We start from the raw sequence: 20,722 nt of genomic DNA, 5'->3' as shown, positions 1-20,722 counted from the left end.
ACAGACCTAGAAAGGTGTATGGTTAGGGGCTAAGTCTTCTAATTAAATTGTCTTGTAATTTGCCTTAGCAGATCATCCGGTGCATTATGCGAGGCATTACAGCAGAGGCACCCAGACTCTGCCTGTGGCATGTGAATGTGATGTGGAACAGTATAAAATTTCTGAACATTGATGCATTTGGAATCTTGTCCTTTCCTCTGCACCACGTTGGAAGCAGCTCTTAAATAACAAAGCCAGCATGGTGAACAGTCTGTATGTCTCGCATTGGTGGTAAGGACCAACCCTTTCTATTTTAGTATGATCCTGATTTTATGTTTCTGCAATTGAAGTCTTTACCAACGTGCTGAAAGCAGCACTGATTTTCACAGACTGGGAAATCTGTTTTCCCTCTTCTGGGAATGCTGCGAGAAATGAGGCCTGAAGCTTTAAGTATGGCTTTTTAGGGGTAGCTTTTTTAGCAGTGGAAGAAGAGTTGTGTTGACGATTTGTTTGCTTCCTAGTCATTTTGTTGTGCAAATTCTGAAGAAGACTAGTTAGTTGAGGAGTTAGCTGCTATGCTAATTTACTGTTTGCCGCTTCAAAAATATCCCCATTTAGATGTGCCGAACTATGTGGCGATGGAAACAGGATTTGCTCTTGGTATTTGCCCTCAGACATTTTGTGGCGAGAAAAGCCCCGTTGTGCCCCAGTCCTTCTAGTTAACCCTTTCCAGCCCGGTGAAGCCATGGGAGGCAGCAGATGAACCCCGGCTTGTTTCCCAGTCAGACTGACAGTGAAAATGCTGTCAGAGGCTGAGGTTGTCTTAAGCAGGTTCTTGGGAGCTACTTTTAGTTCTTTGAAAAATTTATATCTCAAAGCCCAAATCTCCCTCCTGCGTCACAGCAGCTGGCCTACATTCACCAGAATATGCAGCCTCTCATCTGATATTTATGGCTGATGGAGTGAGGCAGAAGAGAATTCTAGAACGGGATTTGACTATCGTTTCAACCCCCGTTCTCATTTCCAAGGCTGCAAAGATTCTTCCATGGCCCCTTGGTATGTATTATTTAAAGAGGAGAAAAGTAACACATTCCCTCTGATGTTTTGTACTCACTGAATTGAGATCTCGGGGGATGTTGCTACTAATAATTGATTCCTCTGCATTAATGCTGACATAGGAGTGGCTTGGTGTGTGCGTGGCAGGGAAGAGCTGCATACATTAAGAACAAAGCAGAGTAAAGATTTTTTGTGTTGCACAAGGACAGGAGCTTCTGACACCTACTGGAGACTGATTTATAGCCAGACTGAACCTTTCCTGTGGTCAGGAAACACGTCTGGGAAACAGGACTATAAATAGCTGATTTTCAAATTTGTGCATGCTGCTTTCCAATTGGCTGATCTCATTTGGTTTAGGACACAAAGTTGGGACTTTTTAGCAGACTCATATTGACAGTAAAAACAAATGAAAGCAGGATTCTGGGAAGAGTGTGCAACAGTACATCAGAGTGCAGTTACAAACAAAACAAACAAACAAACACCTCAACCCAGCTGATCCCTGCTGTCACAAGAGCAGATGTGCTAGGTTAGATGGTTACAGATGATGTCCAATAGTCATTTTTTACAGGGCTAGTATTGTAGTTGAGGCTTAAGCAGAATTTGGTTTCTTGTTCTGGATGCAGAGCAAGAATTGGAGATGTTGTAAAGCTTTCATCTTGGGCGTGTGGTTAAATTCTGCGATCGAGAATTGACCTCCTACTGTTTGATAGTGGGGTGAGCTGAGCCAGAGGAGTCAGTGTGGTGTCAGTGACAGCGACAGAGCTGCTCGCCTAATTGAACACGTTGTTCAAGCAAAACCAAGAATGAGATGACATCTGTATATCCCTTTTCTTGTGCACAGACAAGAATAAATATGATTTTGTTGAGATTAGAGAATGGGAGTTTTCTGTCCTACAGGCTTAAAATTGAAGGGGAAAAGCAGGAATATGGAAAGGGACGTGAAATACAAGGTAAGGGAAAAAAGGCAAGTTGTGCTTTGGCTGTCGTGAGTCAAAATAATTTAATTTTTTAAAGATTTATTTATTTTAGAAAGAAGGTGAGCGGGCAGGGGGAGGGGCAGAGAGAGAAGGAGAATCTCAAGCAGATTCCCCACTGAGCATAGAGCCTGAACTGAGGTCCGTCTCAGGGCCCTGAGATCATGACCTGAGCAGAGATCAAGAGTCAGACATTCAACTGCTCAACCCACTGAGCCACCCACGCACCCTGATTGTGAGTCAAAATAATTCAAAGTGCAGCGTTCATCTGTGGTGGTTGGGGCTGCTTCATATTGTGAAAGAGGCTCGAGAGTGTCCCAAATCAGTGACAGACACTTGTCTTTTAGGAACATAGCTGTGGAAGTAGGTAGAGGTCATTGATTGCTAATTCTATTTAGGGGTCTTTCTTAGTTTCTTTACAAAGGATAAGGTGACTTCAGTTTGGACATTTTTGCAACATTATAATTTATTTGCGTGCCAGAAGATCAGCTGTCCAATCTTTGTCTTCCGGAAGAATTAAAACATGCTCACGAAGCACCTGTCGTAGTCTTCAGAGTTAAGATGCAACTGAAGTTCTATCGAAGGTAAAGAAAGAGATAGGGGGCGCCTGGGTGGCTCAGTGGGTTAAGCTGCTGCCTTCGGCTCAGGTCATGATCTCGGGGTCCTGGGATCGAGTCCCGCATCGGCCTCTCTGCTCAGCAGGGAGCCTGCTTCCCTCTCTCTCTCTGCCTGCCTCTCTGCCTACTTGTGATCTGTGTCTGTCAAATAAATAAATAAAATCTTTAAAAAAAAAAAAAAAGAAAGAGATAGTAAGAAGGCTTCTAGTTGGTCTCCACATCATGTAAATTATATAGTATGGGTTTGAAAAAAATTATAGCTAAAGAAACAATATGCTATTTAACTCTAAATATTTTGAATGTATTTTCTTAGCAAGATGTTTTGGGGAGCAACATAGACGGGAGGGTTTACTAAGCCATGCCAAATTATGCCAAACTAATCTCTTCTTCCTCTTTCCTTCCTTCTCTCTCGACCACTTTATCTCCCCTTTCCTTCTCATTAGTGTTACTAGAAGTAAAATAAAATAAAATATGGAGATAGGTCTAGACGGTGATAAGGTAATTGACAAGATCTCTTAAGATGGTCAAGATGGAGGTTTGTGTCCCGGATCCTGTGTTAGGTACCAGACCCACTGCTTGGTGCTGCCAGGGCAGCAGGAAATGAGTGAGAAGTGGCCTCTGTCTGCCAAGAGCTTATAGTGTTTGAAGCAAGGAGATCGTTACAGAACAAAGGGCAGTAAAATGTGTTGAGATAATGGTGATGGGGTGCAGGATCTTCTGTTGGATCTAATGGATCCTCAAGGTTAGAGAGGATTTGTCCAAGATGATCTTTACGCTCTGATCTGGAGGCTGATGGCTAGCTAGGCGAGCAGTAGGAAGTGGTAGAATATTCCGGTCATAGGGAATAGCCTATGCAAGGACTTACAGGGGAGAAGGACATGGGCTCCTCATAGATCTGAAAACCATCGGACGTGTTGAGTGCATTTGTTAAGGTACAAGCTTAGCTGCTATAACAAAGTCCTCCCAGTTACCGTTGCTCAAACAAGGCCAATTTCTTTCCTCCCGTGAAATTGTCTGCAATTGGTTGACAGGCCAGGGTGGTTAGACAGCTCTATTTGTAAAGGTCATTCTGGTACTCGAATTCTTTTTATCTTTATCATCCACTTCACCAAAGAAAAACAACTCCAGGCATCCTTTATACTAATAAATTAACTGCTGGTGTCTAAAGTGATAGCTGGAAGTCAGAATGAATTCTGCTTTTGGAATGTCAAGGGGAACGGAACCTAGGCTTAAGGTTAGGGATAATCTCTCCAAGGAAGAGAGGACTGAAGTAGGAGTTTGCAAGATGAAGGCTAGGAGGTGGGAGAGTTCCAGGTGGAGGGAAGGAAGGACAAGCGCAGAGAATCCATGGTAAGAGGGAATATGGTGTATTTAAGGAGCTAAAAGTCACTGGGTGTAGTATTAGGTAGGGTATAATTTAAGGTGCAGCGACACAGAGACCACAAATTACAGTAGCTCAAACAAAACGAGTTTATTTTCATCCCATAGAAGGGTAGTTTCTAGAGGGTGGATACCTGAATGGGGTCTTTTCAGTGCCAGCAGGAATGAACTCTTACTTAGGGAGCTTTAATTGTTAACTGATAGTTTCGTGTTCATATATATATAATATATATGTGTCTGTTTATATATATAAAATATATAATAATCTATATACTATGTATGCAGGAGGAAATATAGGATATAAATATATATATACACACACACACATACACATATAATACCATCTCACTATATTTTAAGGAATTTAGGATTTATCCAAGGGTAAATGTGAAGCCATTAGAAAGAAGGGAATTAAATTTGCAATTGAGAAAGGTGGTCCTCATTTAATGCTATGAGTGAGTGGGTGGGCAGCGTGGAAGGCTGGGGGCAATGAGGTTATTGCTGTAATCTAGATGAGAAAGGATGTGGGGTTGGTTAAAAAATGAGATTCAAGTCAATTTTAAGTTGCCCAGAAACACGAAGAGAGCGGCAGGACTAGAATCTATCTTGACCCCGTTGTAGTAAGAATAAAACGTCTTTTAAATGCATTTGTAATAAATATTTAAAATAAAAATTTATTTGAGTTCCTGTTACGACACAAAGTTCAGTCACTTACTGAAGGGTGAAGAGTGATGGTCACAGTATTTTTCCTCCTGGATCCATGATCATCTTCCCCTTCCAAATTCACATTCTTGATTGTTCCTGGCATCACATGGGGAATCCACAGAAGCTAACAGCCCTTTGAGTCCTTACTTAGTAGGATGGTTTTACTCTGGCAGTCCCAGTGTATTCTTTTTCTCTTAAATGTTACAGTTCAATTATGTGCGGGAACATTGATTCCTTATGGCATGGTTTTTACATGTGGCTATAACCCTTAGCCTCATTCAATTTCTGCTTCTGAGAAAACGATTACTGTCATGGCCAGAACTGCTCTCATTAGTCAAACCATTTTTCTAGTCCTGGGTAACCACAACTGTGCACAGATAAGTGAAATTTCATTTGACAGTTTTGGGGGCATTTCACTAATACAGATCGGAGAAAGCCACAGAATTTCCAGATACTTGACACTTAACTGGTCTCTTTTGTTTTTACTTCAGTCCTTTGAATGAAACATTTATTAAAGAGTGAATTTGGAGTTCCAGAAAATGAAAAGTAGTAAGGACATGGAACTCTCTCTCCTCTGGCTTTTATTAGAAAAAGGGAAAGAAGCCCTCATCATTTAACTGTGGTTTCTCTGATGAAGAATGGGCAGAACAATGAAGCAGTGATGTGTTGACAATGCCTTGGATATGCACAATAGAAAAGCCTTCTTTTTTGTTTTGTTTTGTTTTGCTTTTTAAAGGAGCATCATGTTCTGGTTGGTGGAACCCAGGATTATAAAGCCCATATACCAGGGTTCTAGCTGCTGTGTTTCTGCTCCAGACACTCAGCACGGACTTTGGAACTAGCTTTTGGTCGCTTCAGGCAACAAACAGTTTGTCAATGAGAGAGGCTGAGTGTGTTGTACCTCCTGCGTAGAGAACAGGATGGTGATAATGTTGCTGTTCTGTAATTTAATTTTGGTAAATAAAAAAATAATACATTTGACTCCGTTTTCCATGCATTAGCCAATTTCCAGTAATTTAGGCACCAGTGTTAATATTGAATTAATTGCTTGATAACGCATCTCACACTTTTGCAATCGAATCATGTAAAGGGATGTATTTAAAAGTTGTATCATATTTGCTGAGGGAGGAATTGACCTATTAACTAATGGCTCACATGATTTGGAAATATGGGTGAACATAGAGTCATCACCACTAGTCCGATCGCCATCACCTGTCTCCTTCATCATCAGTATTCACGGGTGAAGAGCCAATGGAACGATGCTCTTTTCTTCTTCTTTTTTTTTTTTTGCTTGAATTCTTTCCATGTTCATGTGTCACATGACCATTGGATAGGGATATGAGCAGCATGAAGGAATGGATGGGAAGGTTGCCGCTAGCTTGAAACACACACACACACACACACACACACATGTAAAGATTTACTTATTTGAGAGAGAGAGAGAGTATGTGCTGGGCACGAGTGCGGGGGGAGCAGAGAGAATCTTCAAGCAGACTCCCCGCTGAGCATGGATCCTGCTGCAGACCTCAGTCTCATGACCCATGAGATCATGACCTGAGCCGAAACCCCTGCCTCCCCCGTTAACTGTTATGCTAGTCCATGAGACACCAATGCACATTCGTCTTTGGAAACTACAGTTGAAAAACCGTTTTGAGTATTACATTACAAATGGGTCTGGTTATGCCCAACTAATAGGTTCATATGTTTTGGCAAATATCTCTAAACTCCAATAATTAGGAGTAACTTTCTTCCTGGGTTATAATGAAAGGAATTTCAGACTTTGTTCCGTTGCCTGTAAAGACGTTTATCTTTCCTTTCGTGTGCTCTTCAGGTGCATGTTACTTGGTAGATTTTCCTGGGGGCAGATACATCATATTTTAGTAGGAAGACTTTGCTAGCTATCTGGGTTGTGCGGACACGTGTCCCTTGGAACAGTTTTGATACACAGGGCCTTTAAGAATCAAGCCTAAGGTTCCAATTTTAATGTCATATTCTACATGCTCACTCAATTTTTAATTTTTGTAATAAATTGAGATCTGTAGGACAATTGCAAAGCAAATGCAGAGTTTTTGTATTTATCAAAACTCAGAAATCAACATTGGTGTATTCATATTAACTCCAGACTTTTTTTCATTAATATCCTTTATCAGTTCTAGAATCCAATCCAAAATATCACATTGCATTTAGTCATTAGACTTTTGCACCAGATTCATGAAAGAAATCAGCTTATTCATCTTAACCACTGCTAATTTTATTGATGAAATTTTGTCTCTAACATCTACAACACTACAACAAAAACCACCAATGTGATTTGGAAAGAGAGAGAACCAGCTGCCTTGGGGAGTGTGGTTCTTTTCAGTAAATGGCCAGGTGGAGACTAAAACCAACCCCCACACACATTTCATACTGCTCTGCTGTGTTATTTTAAAGTAAATTCCGGGTAATCTAACACTTGGTTATATTGAAGTTCTGTTTAAGTTAGGTGGTGCTATATAGATTACTTATGAAAGGAGGTCCTTAGTCCTTTTAAAAATTCATACCAAATTCTTCCCTAATTAATAAAATAGTAGTTTATTCACTTGTAGGACATATAGAAAAGCACACAAAGTAAATATGCCTAGTTCCCATAATTCCTATCATACCGATTTTTTTTTACTTAAATGTTATTTTTTCTTTACATCTAAATACCTTGTGACCCCCCCCCCAAACAAGGGAAATATCAGAAATGCTTTAGTCTGAGACTGTGTCCATCTTTCTCTGTTGAGTGTTTCAGAGATGCTTTTGCCTTTTGCCATCAGGGGTGCACTGGACTGATTTCAAGAACTAAGAGACAAAGAGACAGAATGTTTGCTAACATAAATTACTACTTCTAAGTGGAATTCATTACGGAATTTTATACTTCTATGTTTTTAAGAAATCAGAAAGTGTGCGAGTGTTCCTCAGAGCCCGATGCGGGGCTCGATCCCAGGACCCTGGGACCATGACCTGAGCTGAAGGCAGAGGCTTTAACCCGCTGAGCCACCCAGGTGCCCCTTTTCTGTTTATTTTAAATTATTATTGTTATTATTTGTATAGTTGTTGCATTCCTGAACCTGAATTCTGGGAGAGATTGATGACAGTGGCTTTGCATGTCTGCTCTACTGGTAAACCCGAGAAGGTAGAACTGGGTGAGGAGGAAAGTCAGTTTCGCATGATGGGGGGAGTTTCACGCTTGACTCCACACCACCGTCTCCAGCTTGGAGACTGGACGTGGACACACCACGTGGTCTCTCCCTGCCTTGTTGCCTCATCTGTAGCACAGGAAGGTGATGGATACCTTGGAGGGCTAAAGGTTATAGTAACTGAGATGATGCATGTAAAACTCTTAAATACATTGTAGTCATTATTAATATCAAATGTATTTTCTGGGTTTTTATTTTTTATTTTTGTATTTTTTTAGTGGTCGTCAATTGAATCAATTCCAGTCTTGAGGCCAGACATGGGTTGAGTTTACCTCTGGGTGCTAGGATCTGGACATGGTGCTGGGGACATGCAGAAATGATACGTCTTGATTCTCAGGCTCCGCGCGTAGTGGTATTGGAGACAGACGCCGATTCCATGGGAACAGAGGGACAAGCATTGTGGGAAGACTGGTGAGGAGTGAGCCAGAGAGGCCTATCTGGGAGAGGCAGAGATACAGAGGGGACACCCAGGCAGACAAGAGGGCAGACGGCGCTGAGCTGAGGCTGGGTTTTAAATTAGTGGGGAAGGGTGGGGTATGGCACAGGGGAATTAAGAATCCCACGGAGCATCTTAATGTGAACTCTTTAAAGGACTTCTCCACAGTGATGCACAGAAACCTCTCGCAAAGCAAGCCACCACCACTTAAGTTTTATAAATTTGGTTTCTGTAGCCCCTTTCCCATCACATCAGGCTTATTATTAGATGTATTTTTTAATGTTATATTTAATTTTTTTTCACAAATTTTTGGATTGTGAAAGACCTGTAACAACATTACAGAAAATTTGAAAAATAGGGAAAAGGAAAAAAGAGTCCACAATTTGATAGCTATGTTAATACAGTGGATTTCAGTCTCTGTCATCTTTTCCTGGATGTATATGAAAGTTATCTTCCGTTCCTTTGTTAATGCTAAAATTTGATTGACACAAACATGGAAGTGTGGGGTGTTAAAGGAAAAAGCGTTCCAGTAAGGACAGATTACCCTACAGGATAGCCTGGGGGATGCTTTGAGGTGGAATTACGGGAAATTATGTGCCCCAGGCCTTGTTGGCAGGGGTGGTCAGTTGGGAGGGCTCATAATTTAGGACAGAACAATTTTCACACATTTTTACATCATATGCCTTTACTATTGATTATCGGATATTTCTGTTTACCCTTTATTTAGCTTAAGGGAATTTATTTTAAAAGGTAGCTCTATGTTATTCCAGGGTTAAGAGAAGGTCTTAAGGCCGTCACAGTCATTACAATGAAAAGGAAACAATGTAATTCTCCTCTAGCTGGATACTGATACTTGCCAAAGACCCTAAACCAAATTTTTGCTCTTTGTTAAAATGGGAGATGAGCGAGTGTTGAAGGTTTATCCTCAGCATCCTGTCGTCAGACAGAGACTATTTCAGTAGAACTGTTGGAATAAGATCTTTATGTTGTATGTATATAATTTACTTTGGAAGTGCTTCGGTATAAACGGCGTGATTCTTGCCTAATTTTTTCCTTACGGGCTCTTATCGTTTCAGGCACCCGAGTAAGGAATTAACACCTTCGGTACTGGATACTTAGAATGTCAAATACTGTTAGAGAAACGTATACCAGAGGATTTAATTAGCTTCAGGGATGTCAGGAACAATTTTTCATCCGTGAAATGGTTGGGAATTGTATGAATGAGCCGTGGGAGGCCCGGGAGTCACCCCAGGTTCGGTGTTCCCAGGAGGGCTTGTCCTGCCATCTAGGTCTTTGGGTCTTTCTGGGAGCTTCTTTTACCTTGGGGAGTAGTAGTAAGTACCTGAGGAAGAAAACGGGATGATGCATGAGCTACCAGACAGGCTTGGTGCCTTCTTGCTAATGTACTTTTGGCTGAATTTAGTTTATGACTTGATTTCGTAAAATACTACCAGGTAGTGAGCTTGAGGAATGAGACATGTGGCTTGTACCTAGCTTCACAGACCCTTACTAAAAGACCTGGGCCCTTACCGATCAGATTAGCTTACAAAACCTTTCTTATTCTGTGATTCACTGTGACTGAATGCCTTGTTTATTACCAGACCACATGTCCTGAAGTTCTGGAAAAATAGAGCCCTAGGGAAATCTAGGTTTGAAATAACTCTGGCTTGTTTTCTAGCAGTCTTGGGTAGATCAGTATTTCTCCAATTATCTGTGGCGAAGGACCAGTTTTTTTTTGTTTTTTTGTTTTTTTTTTTTTAATTTCCAGTATGTTGTAGACTGCTACTCTGAATTACTAGACAAATAAGATAGGAACTGCACATACAAAATATAAGCACAGACTTTTTATTATTAGCTTTAAGACATAAAGTGAGATTTCAATAATAACAAACCTAACATAGGAAAAGAGAAAAAAATTCTGACAATTCTAATTATGAAAATCATACAGGTTTCTGAAAATGTGTATATGTATAAGCAATTAACACAGAGAATTGTTATTACATTCATACCCTTTTAAAATTTTTTTCCTTTCTTTTTTTCTCTTAAGATTTTATTTATTTACTTGACACAGAGAGAGAGAGATCACAAGCAGGCAGAGAGGCAGGCAGAGAGAGAGGGGGAAGCAGGCTCCCCACTGAGCAGAGAGCCCGATGTGGGGCTCGATCCCAGGACCCTGAGATCATGACCTGAGCCGAAGGCAGAGGCTTAACCCACTGAGCCACCCAGTGCCCCACATTCATACCCTTGATCTGCAGTTAAAACTAAGCAGATGATTGTTAGTGCAAGAGTAGTCTCCACTCTCGGAATGTAGATTGTGTACATAGTATTTATAGTTCTCATTCTCCTGGTGGGCTTGCTTCTTGCTTGTGAACATACCTAATCCAGGTTGGACAGATGACACGCTACTGACAAGGCATCATGTCTACCCAAAATGTTTAAGGTTTTGTTTTAATAACACTCATTGTAGAGAAACCAGTCTCACAGAAGGCATGTTTACAAGAGTGGAAAAAGATATATATATTTTAAAAACTTATTTATTTATTTGAGAGAGAGAGAGTGCGTGAGCAGGAGGGGCAGAGTGAGAAGGAGAGAGAATCTTGAGCAGACTCCCCACTGAACGTGGAGCCTGATGTGGGGTTTGATCTCATGACCCTGAGATCACAACCTGAGCCAAAACCAAGAGTCGGTCGCTCAACGGACTGTGCCACCCAGGTGCCCCGAAAAAGATATAGCAATTCAGCAAGCTCTGGATATTCCCTTAAAAACTTTTATCCAAAGTTAAAGCAAGGAATGCTGCTATTTTTTACATTAATTTTCATCCTTTATCAGTAATCAGTTTCAACAATTTTGTAGTAAGTAACTTGCCTCTCGAAGAAAGATAGAAATATAGTCAATGTTATTCATGCCTAAAATACATATGAATTTTTTAGGCTTAAAGAATAAAGGTCAGTAATAGCGGAATGGATTGTCTTACAGTTTTTTTGTTTGTTTTCTTAGTCTGCAATAGTGTGTTGGTGGTATATTAAAAAGTAAAACCAGTTGAAGACTTAAGAAGAGAAATCTTTTCTCCATAGATAGCAGAAGTAAAATATTGGAGAAGGTTACAAAATGGTAGTCCTAAACTTGATTTATTGATCCACTATAGTTTTTAAAAGATTGGAATGTGTCATATGCAAAAAATCCAGACTTCTGGCATCTCATTAAAAACCCTTAGTATTTGGGCGCCTGGTTGGCTCAGTCATTAAGCGTCTGATTTTGGCTCAGGTCATGATCCCAGGGTCCTGAGATCAAGTCCCGCATCGGGCTCCCTGCTCAGTGGGGAGCCTGCTTCTCCTTCTCCCACTGCCTGCTGCTTTGTCTCCTTGTGTTCTCTCTGTCAAATAAATAAATAAAATCTTTAAAAAAATCCCCTAATATTTGGCCCCATGTGGGGCCTGCGTCTCCACATGACATCAGTCAGTGCTGGTCCCCACCTGTGTCTCCCACCGTCCCCACCTTGCACACAGGTGCACATGGCAGCTGCTTTGTTACTTTTCTTCATCTGCCTGCCCCCTGTGGTCATTGGGGTTTGGGACGTCTGGTCCAGAGTAATGTGTTAAAATCTTGGGGCACCTGGGTGGCTCAGTGGGTTAAGCCTCTGCCTTCTGCTCAGGTCATGATCTCAGGGTCCTGGGATCGAGCTCCGCATCAGGCTCTCTGCTCAGCAGGGAGCCTGCTTCCTCCTCTCTCTGCCTTCCTCTCTGCCTACTTGGGATCTCTGTCTGTCAAATAAATAAATAAAATCTTTATAAAAAAAAAAGTCTCTCCTGCACCACAGAATGTCTAGTGAGCAGGCTGTGGGGAAGGATAGCATTTAAAAGAGAATCTCTCAGGTTGCCCCACTGCTGACGTCATGTTCCCTTTGTCCTGATTCTCTGAATGGTGCTGTTCGCTTTACTGTAACTTCAACCTTCCTCTGCCCCTACTTTCCTACTGGCCTTTTTAGAAACCTCCACCTATGAACCTCTACCTACTTGCCTCTTACCGCTCTGTCCTTTGGCTTATACATTTTTCTCATGCAGTGCTAATCTTACAATACCTCTGGTTTTGCCTTTGTATATCCCTTATTCTGGAATATTCTTTTTTTTTTTTTTTTAAGATTTTATTTATTTATTTGACACACAGAGATCCCAAGTAGGCAGAGAGGCAGGCAGAGCTAGGAGGAAGCAGGCTCCCTGCTCAGCAGAGAGCCCCATGCGGGACTTGATCCCAGGACTCTGGTATCATGACCTGAGCCGAAGGCAGAGGCTTTTACCCACTGAGCCACCCAGGAGCCCCTGGAATATTCTTAATAGCATTTTTGTTTCTTTAATTGCACTTAATTGTAGCTTGTAATTATATACTTATTTTTTTTTTTAATATTTTTTTTAAAGATTTTTTATTTACTTATTTGACAGAGAGAGATCACAAGTAGGCAGAGAGGCAGGCAGAGAGAGAGGGAAGCAGGCTTGCTGCTGAGCAGAGAGCCTGATGCGGGACTCGATCCCAGGACCCTGAGATCATGACCCGAGCTGAAGGCAGCGGCTTTAACCACTGAGCCACCCAGGCGCCCCTTATATACTTATTTATATGCTTACTATTTAATGGCAAACTGTATGCTCTCTGATGGACCATTTCTGCTTTGTCTTCCACTAAATTCTTAACCCCCTACTATCGTGCATGGCATACACTGGACATATTTGGTGGCTGAATGGAATGAAGGTATTGGTGCAGTAGGCTTGAGGGTGCGTTTGTGGGATTGATTTGCAGTTATGCAGTGTGCAGTATGCTGGTCAATCCTAGTTAAAAGCTATTTGAATTATTTACTGAATTATCCCAGAAAATGAATGGAAATATTGATTGATGTCTTATAAGCATATTAATTATATTTTTGGTGCTTATGATTTTGTATTTAGGAATATAATATTTTATAATTTCAAAACAATTTATTTACTGTATTTATATTATCATCAGTCAGATTTCAAAGTCTAATTTTTAGAGATTTTCAAGAAGGCAGGCTCTCAATACTAATTGCTTATGGTTATAATTCTGAGGGGAAAATAAGTCACCATTAAATTAGCTTCATACTAATTAAAGCTGCAGGCTACACAATAATTAGAACTGCTTGTCCATAAGCTCTTTTGGGGTTTGATCACACCATTAAAAAAAATAGATGGCTAAGTAAAAAAATAATATAATAATCCCCGTATTTATGGAAAATAACTACTAAAATCCTACCTTTTTTAAAAGCCAGTGTCTTTAGTGTTGAGAGCTGGAGGTTTTGATTTTTTTGTTTTGTATTTTAAAGCATTATGAAGGATAGCAATTAAGGGAATCTTTTTAAAGAAAATTTTACAGCCCTACTAAGCTATTTTTATTTTTCTATGCTCAAGCCAGAAGCTTATTTAAACATTTAATAATTTACTTCTGTCCTAAAGCATTTTTGGTAGAAATATGTTTTAACAGAGCAATAGTTGTGGTTGTTTGAAAGCTCAAGATGAAAGTATTCATGAAAAGAAATCCCATAGGGAGTAATGGAGCTCTCCTTGGGGAGGAGGAAAATGGGGGAGGAGTGAAAGAAACCAGATGCTCCTCCCCCCCAGAGATGCCTTTGGGGGGAGAGGGACCGGAGGGCAGAGACAGAAGGGGAGGGGGAAGGTTGGAGAGGCACGTTCTGGGGTAATTTGCATATTCGCAGAAATATTAGTGGGAGGTTGGGATGAAGGAATTAAATCTGCTCAAGAACCAAAATACTGTTCTTTCCTATTATACCCCTGCCTACGCATCCCACACACATCCCTCCACACACACTGATGCTTTTTATAATCCATGCATTTTGAAAGTCAAACACTCGATGTGCCTCAGCTGCAGTGAGAATCTGGTAGGGTTTTTTGTTTTTCTTTTTTGCAGGCTCTTCAATTGTGATCTTGAAGAAAGTGTTTACTGGCTCAGTTTTCTCATTTGTATTTTAGCTGCACCAGTGGGAAGCGTGGAACTATTTTGCCTGTTTGTCTTGAATATACCCAGAGATTGATGGGTGCAGGCTTCTGTGTTGGACACAGGATGGCTTACTAACTGTTCTTTTTCTCCTCTCTGCAGTTGTAGTGTGAGAGTAGAAAACAGGTTAGAAGAAGTAGGTCATGAGATTTAACTGAAGAAAAGTAAAGTAACATATTTATGTCGCCTTCCATTTTTCAGAAAGCGGTACACTTCCAGACAGTTGCAGAGAGATAAAAATACCTGCTTGTTCAAAGTGTCCTGTATTTTTCCCTTCTAATACATGAATTGTATAAATGACATAAGCAAACAGTATTTAAAAAACATCAGCCTATTATAAAATTTCCCAGGCCAGTGTGGAACAATGAACCTAGGTTTCCAGAGCATATTGGAGTCAAAAGACAAATGTTTATGTCAGAGGAAATAAAATAGCTGAACAAACATTTTGGTCAACTGCTTTTTTTTTTTTAAAGATTTTATTTATTTGAGAGAGAGAGATAGAGAGAGCATGAGAGTGTGAGCAGGGGGAGGGGCAGAGGGCGAGGGGCAGGCAGACTCCCTGCTGAGTTGGGAGCCCTGCATGGGACTCTGAGGCCATGACCAGAGTTAAAGTCAGGTGCTTAACGGACTGAGCCGCCCGGGTGCCCTGGTCAACTGCTCTTAAACCTTCTGCCCGTTGGCTGGTGGTAGGAGGGATTCATGACCTTTTCTGATTTAGCGTTTCACTTGGGAAGAAGACTCCTTGTGGATTGAACTGGCCTTTCTCTTAATTACGACTCTTTAGGTGTAACATTTAGGTGAGTTTTAGAGTTGGTTATATGGAATCCAAAATGCATTTTTTTCCATAGAAATTATGTTTTAGTTCAGTGATGGGGGTGCAGTGTAAAAGAGGGAAAGAGCCCCGGGTCTGGAAGCAGATTTGGGGTTCCATGTTGCGTTTTCTCTAAGCCCGAGTTTCTCGACCTTACCACTATGGACGTTTTGGACTGGTTATTTGTCCTGCAGGATTGTCCTGTATTTCACTGTAGGAGATTCAGCAGCATCCCTGACCTCGGCCCACTGGATGCCAGTAGCAGTCACCCAGTCATGACAATCAAAAATGTCCCCCAGGAGGCCAAACTATCTCTGGTGGAGAACCACGGCTCTAAAAGTATGAGCTCTAAGACCTTGGACGTATTACGTGACAGTCCTCAGCCTGTTTTTCTGTCTGTAAGTTGGGTGGTACTTACTTTACAAGAGATAATGAGTGGTTTCGAATGTGCTCTGTAGTCTAGCTACATGTGTCCTTATTAACATGTGTGTGTGTATCTCTATACGTTATGTTTAATGGGCACACAGAAATATTTCCCAGTGGTTTCCCAATGGTAAGCCATTCTTTCACTTCTGGAATAAAACCGGATTGACCATGATATGTTGTTCTTTAGAAGCACTTTTGTATTAGATTTTCTAATATTATATTTAAAATTTTGTATATGTAGAGTGATAAGTAAGCTTGGCCTATATTAGTGTTTCTAAAATATGGTCTGCATTTCAGTACCAAGTATGGGTAGAATGTGACCTACTCTTAGGAAGTATGTAGAGAAATATTTTAAAAATTCCGTGTATGTGCAATTATTCAATTTGACAAGTGATATTTTTTTTCATTTTTGATGATAAAAATTTATCTTTTAGAGTAGCCAATTTAAACGAACATTAATAATACTTGTATTTAGTGTAGGTGGTATCTGGATGTTTTAAAATTGTGAAGATGGTACTAGAATGACTGAGGTTTGGGGAACATTGGCGTGTAGTGTGTGTGTGTGCGCGCGTGTGTGTGTGTTTATGTGTTTGCTAGGGAGAGGGGTGGAGGTGAGTAGGAGAGCCCTTCATATATGTTATCAGTCTGGTTTGTTTTCCATATTCTATGAGCCTCATAAAGGCTCAGAAGCACTTCATAGAGGGGATACCAGTTCTTCAAAAGCTACCTTTAAAGCTACCGGGACCCATCTGTTTTTAGAGGTGTTTTGTTTGTTTGTTTTCTTTTTTTAATTAAGCTTTTAATTTTGATTCCAGCATAGTTAATGGACAGTGTTACATTAGTTTCATGTGCCATATAGTGGTTCAGCCCTTCCGTACTGACTTAGTGCTCACCCTGGTAAGCCCACTCTTCAATGCCCATCACTCTTTCCCCCAGCTCCCCCCCGCCTCCCCTCTGGTAACCATCCGTTTGTTCTTTATAGTCAGAGTCTGCTTCTTGGTTTGCTCCCCGCTCCCTCCTATTTTCCCTTTGCTTGTTTATTTCTTAATTTCTACATGAGTGAAATCATATTGTATTTGTCTTTCTCTGACTGACTTATTTGCTTAGCACGATACTCTCTAACTCCATCCGTGTTATTGCAAGTGGCAAGATTTCATTCTCTCTCATGGCTGAGTAATATGCCTCTGTGTGTGTGTGTGTGTGTGTCTTCTTTATCCATTCATTTACCGACAGACACTTGGGCTACTTCTGTAATTCGGCTGTTGGAAGTAATGGTAACCATAGGGGAGCATGTGTCTCTTTGTGTTTTTGTATTTTTTGGGTAAATACGCAGCAGTGCAAATATTGGGTCATAGGGTAGTTTCTATTTTTAACTGTTTGACGAGCCTCCACACTGTTGTGCACAGCGGCTTGGCCAGTTTGCACTCCCAGCAGCAGGGTGAGAGGCTCCCCTTTCTCCGCCTCCTTGCAGACACTTGTTTCTCGTCTTGTTGGTTTTAGCCATTCTGACAGGTGTGAGGTCGTATCTCATTATGGTTTTGATTTAAATTTCCTTGATGCTGAGTGATGTTGAGCATCTTTTCATATGGCTGGGGCCATTTGTATGTCTTCTTTAGACAAATGTCTGTTCATATCTTCTGCCCATTTTAATTGGATTATTTGTTTTTTGGGTATTAAGTTGTATAAGTTCTTTATATGTTTTGGATACTAACCCTTTATTGGATATGCCATTTGCAAATATCCTCTCCCATTCAGTAGTTGGCCTTATGGTTTTGTTGATCATTTCACTGTGCAAAAACTTTATATTGATGTAGTCCAATAGTATACTTTTGCTTTTATTTCTCTTGCCTCAGGAGACACATCTAGAAAAATGTTGCTGTGTGGCCAATGTCAGAGAAATCACTACATGCCCTCTCTTCTAGGATTGTTTTGGTTTCAAGTCTCATATTTAGGTCTTTAATCCATTTTGAGTTTACTTTTGTATATGGTGTAAGAAAGTCGTCCAGTTTTATTCTTTTTATGAGACTGTCTGGTTTTCCCAGCACCATTTGTTGAAGAGACTTTTCCTATTGTATATTCTTTCCTCCTTTATTAAATTAATTGACCAGATAAATGTGGGTTTATTTCTAGGTTTTCCATTCTGTTCCATTGATCTGTGTATCTGTTTTTGTGCCAGCATCATACTGTTTTGATTACTGAAGCTTTGTAGTAGAACTTGAAGCCCGGAATTGTGATGCCTCCAGTTTTGCTTTCCTTCTTTCTTTCTTTTTTTTTTTTTTTTCTTTTTCAAGATTACTTTGGCTCTTCAGGGTCTTTGTGGTTCCATACAAATTTGAAGATTGTTTTAGTTCTACAAAAAATGCTGCTGATATTTTGATAGGGATTGCATTAAATTGGTAGATTGCTTTGGACATTGTAGATATTTTAACAGATACTATTTATCCATCTAACCCATGAACATAGGATGTCTTTTCATTTCCTTTTGTTGCTTTAAATTTCTTTCATCAGTGTTTTTTTTTTTAAGATTATATTTATTTATTTATTTGACAGAGATCACAAGTAGGCAGAGAGGCAGGCAGAGAGAGAGGAGGAAGCAGGCTCCCCGCGGAGCAGAGAGCCCGATGTGGGGCTCGATCCCAGGACCCTGGGATCATGACCTGAGCCGAAGGCAGAGGCTTTAACCCACTGAGCCACCCAGGTGCCCTCATCAGTGTTTTATAGTTTTTAACGTACGGGTCTTTCACCTCCTTAGTTAAAATTATTCATAGGTGTTTTATTATTTTTGGTGCATTTGTAAATGGGTTTGTTTTTTAAATGGCTCTTCTAATTTCTTGTGTAGTTATTGGTTTGCAGTATCTTTACCTCTTTGGTTCTTATGTTGACTTTGTATGCACTTTTACATTCGAGAGGGGGAGAGAGTTGGGGGAGTGGCAGAGGAAGAGGGAGAGCGAATCCCAGGCAGACCTCGTCACCCTGTGATCATGGTCTCAGCCGAAGGCAAGAGTTGGGTGCTTAGCTGACTGACTAACCTAGGCACCCCTCGAATGCTTCTTTTATTTCATTTTTTAAGATTTTTATTTATTTATTTGACAGACAGATCACAACTAGGCAGAGAGGCAGGCAGAGAGAGAGAGAGAGGAGGAGGAGGCAGGCTCCCTGCTGAGCAGAGAGCCTGATGCGGGGCTCGATCCCAGGACTCTGGGATCATGACCTGAGCCAAAGGCAGAGGCTTTAACCACTGAGCCACCCAGGCGCCCCTCGTTTTAAAGTACACACCAGATGATGTTACCTGTTTACTCTCCATTGTACTTAAACGAGCCAAGTACACTCACCTTCCTTCCCCTTTGACCCTCACGGCTCTATCCTCTGACCACTGCTTTGAAAGATGTTCCTTCTTCCTGGTCTCCCTCTACCAACTGTCTTTGTTCTTCTTCTTAGTGTGTGTTACCATATGACATGCCGTACATTTATTTTTTCTGCCCCTCAACCCTACCCCCCCCCAAGGAAGTCTACATAATGGGAAGAACCTTATCTCTTTGTTGATTGTGATAGCCCCACTGCTCGGCATGTAGAAGGTCTTTAGTGAATATTCACTGAATGAATCAATACATTGCCATTTTTCTAGAAAACTAGCCTCTTGGTTTAAAGTTCCAAGTTTATTGTCATAGATCTGTACTATTCTCTTAATACCAAATGGGCAGTTGTGTCCCCTTTTTCATTTGTAGCCTTGTTTATTTGTGTTTTCCTTCTTTCTAAAAATTGGCATGGCCTCTGATTTGTTTCTTCTCTTGCTCCTTTCACAGTATCATCTTTTGTTTATTAATCAAGTTAGTTTCTCTTTCATTCTGTTTTTATCCTTATTAATTCTTTCTTGGTGTTTGAAAAATTTTTTTGAAGTTCTTTTTAAAGTTCTTTTTAAAGTATAAAGTCTCGGGTGTCTGGGTGGCTCGGTGGGTTAAGCCTCTGCCTTTGGCTCAGGTTGTGATCTCAGGGTCCTGGGATCGGGTCCTGTGTCGGGCTCTCTGCTCGGTGGGGAGCCTGCCTCCTCCTCCTCCTCCTCTCTCTCTCTCTCTCTGGCCTACTGGTGATCTCTCTCTGTCAAATAAATAAATAAAATCTTTAAAAAAAAGTCAAGTATAGAGTCTGGCTAATAGAGTATTTTATTCTTGTTATTGTAACTCAGCCCTCAAAAGGCTATTTGAGGCCCCACGTAACCAAACATCGACACATAAGAATCTCTGGAACCAGCCATTCATCAGGCAGTTAGCTAATGCTGGGGCAAGAGAGTAACTTCGGCGTCTCACAGGTACAATGAGAACTCGGTTGGCTGCCTTCACACATTTTCTAGGTTTGTCATCTTGAGTAACTTGCTTAATTTTTCTGAGCTCAGTGGATAAAAACATGGTTAGTAATGATGGTTGTAAAGTTTTGTGATGAGAAAATGAGAAAATATGTGTAAAAGACATGGTTCCTGAACATGGAAGTCATGTCCAAAATCTCCTTCCCTCATAACTTAGTGCCTGATAGATAAGGTGTGATCACACACTCTGCCCAAAGAACTCACAGATAACCAGTAAGTCAAGTAGGAGAGAAACATCAGGAGAAGGAATGGGAAGGAACTGGAGTTCTTGTGTGGACGAGCGCTGGTGTGGAGGAAGGAGGGGAGAATTACGTAGCGATGGAAGTTGGATGATGCACCGTGCGACTTCATGGAGAGGTCCAGGGACCTGTGGGCTGGCGTGGACCTGTAAGTATTTCTCTGAAGCTCACAGCATTTGCCCAGTGCCTAGAGGAAGGGGAGTTAACCGCCGTGTTGGGCATGGGAGGAGGCTGGCCTGCCAGGTGGTTCTGGCTGGGAGGGACCGAGCAGGGAATCAGTCCAGTGGAAGCATCCAGCAGGTGAGCCCCGGAGAGCTCGTCCTGCATCTGCGTGGTTGGGGGCGGGATTGCCCAAAGTCCTGGCAGCACCACTGGTTAGTTGGGCCTTGCGTGGCTCTGCCGTTGGTAGATAAAGCAAGCATGGTGCTCCCACGTTAGAAGCATCGATGATTGTCCCGACAGTGGGGGTTGCTGAGTTGGTGGCCATAAAAGACTCCACACGG

The 20,722-nt window shown here is 41.2% G+C and overlaps 1 protein-coding gene across 1 annotated transcript in view; it reads left to right on the top strand.

Moving 5' to 3' along the window:
* The first annotated feature begins 217 nt into the window (after window positions 1–217).
* Window positions 218–20,722, top strand: part of HECW2 (HECT, C2 and WW domain containing E3 ubiquitin protein ligase 2) — a 307,281-nt gene continuing 286,776 nt past the window's right edge. The window contains 1 exon segment of the mRNA XM_046019114.1: window positions 218–270. The gene's annotated coding sequence lies outside the window, so the exon portion shown is untranslated.

Source organism: Meles meles, chromosome 9 (assembly GCF_922984935.1).
Source record: "Meles meles chromosome 9, mMelMel3.1 paternal haplotype, whole genome shotgun sequence".
Taxonomy (NCBI): Eukaryota; Metazoa; Chordata; class Mammalia; order Carnivora; family Mustelidae; genus Meles; species Meles meles.
The sequence above is the reverse complement of the archived record's forward strand: the minus strand, read 5'-3'. Positions and strand labels throughout refer to the sequence as shown.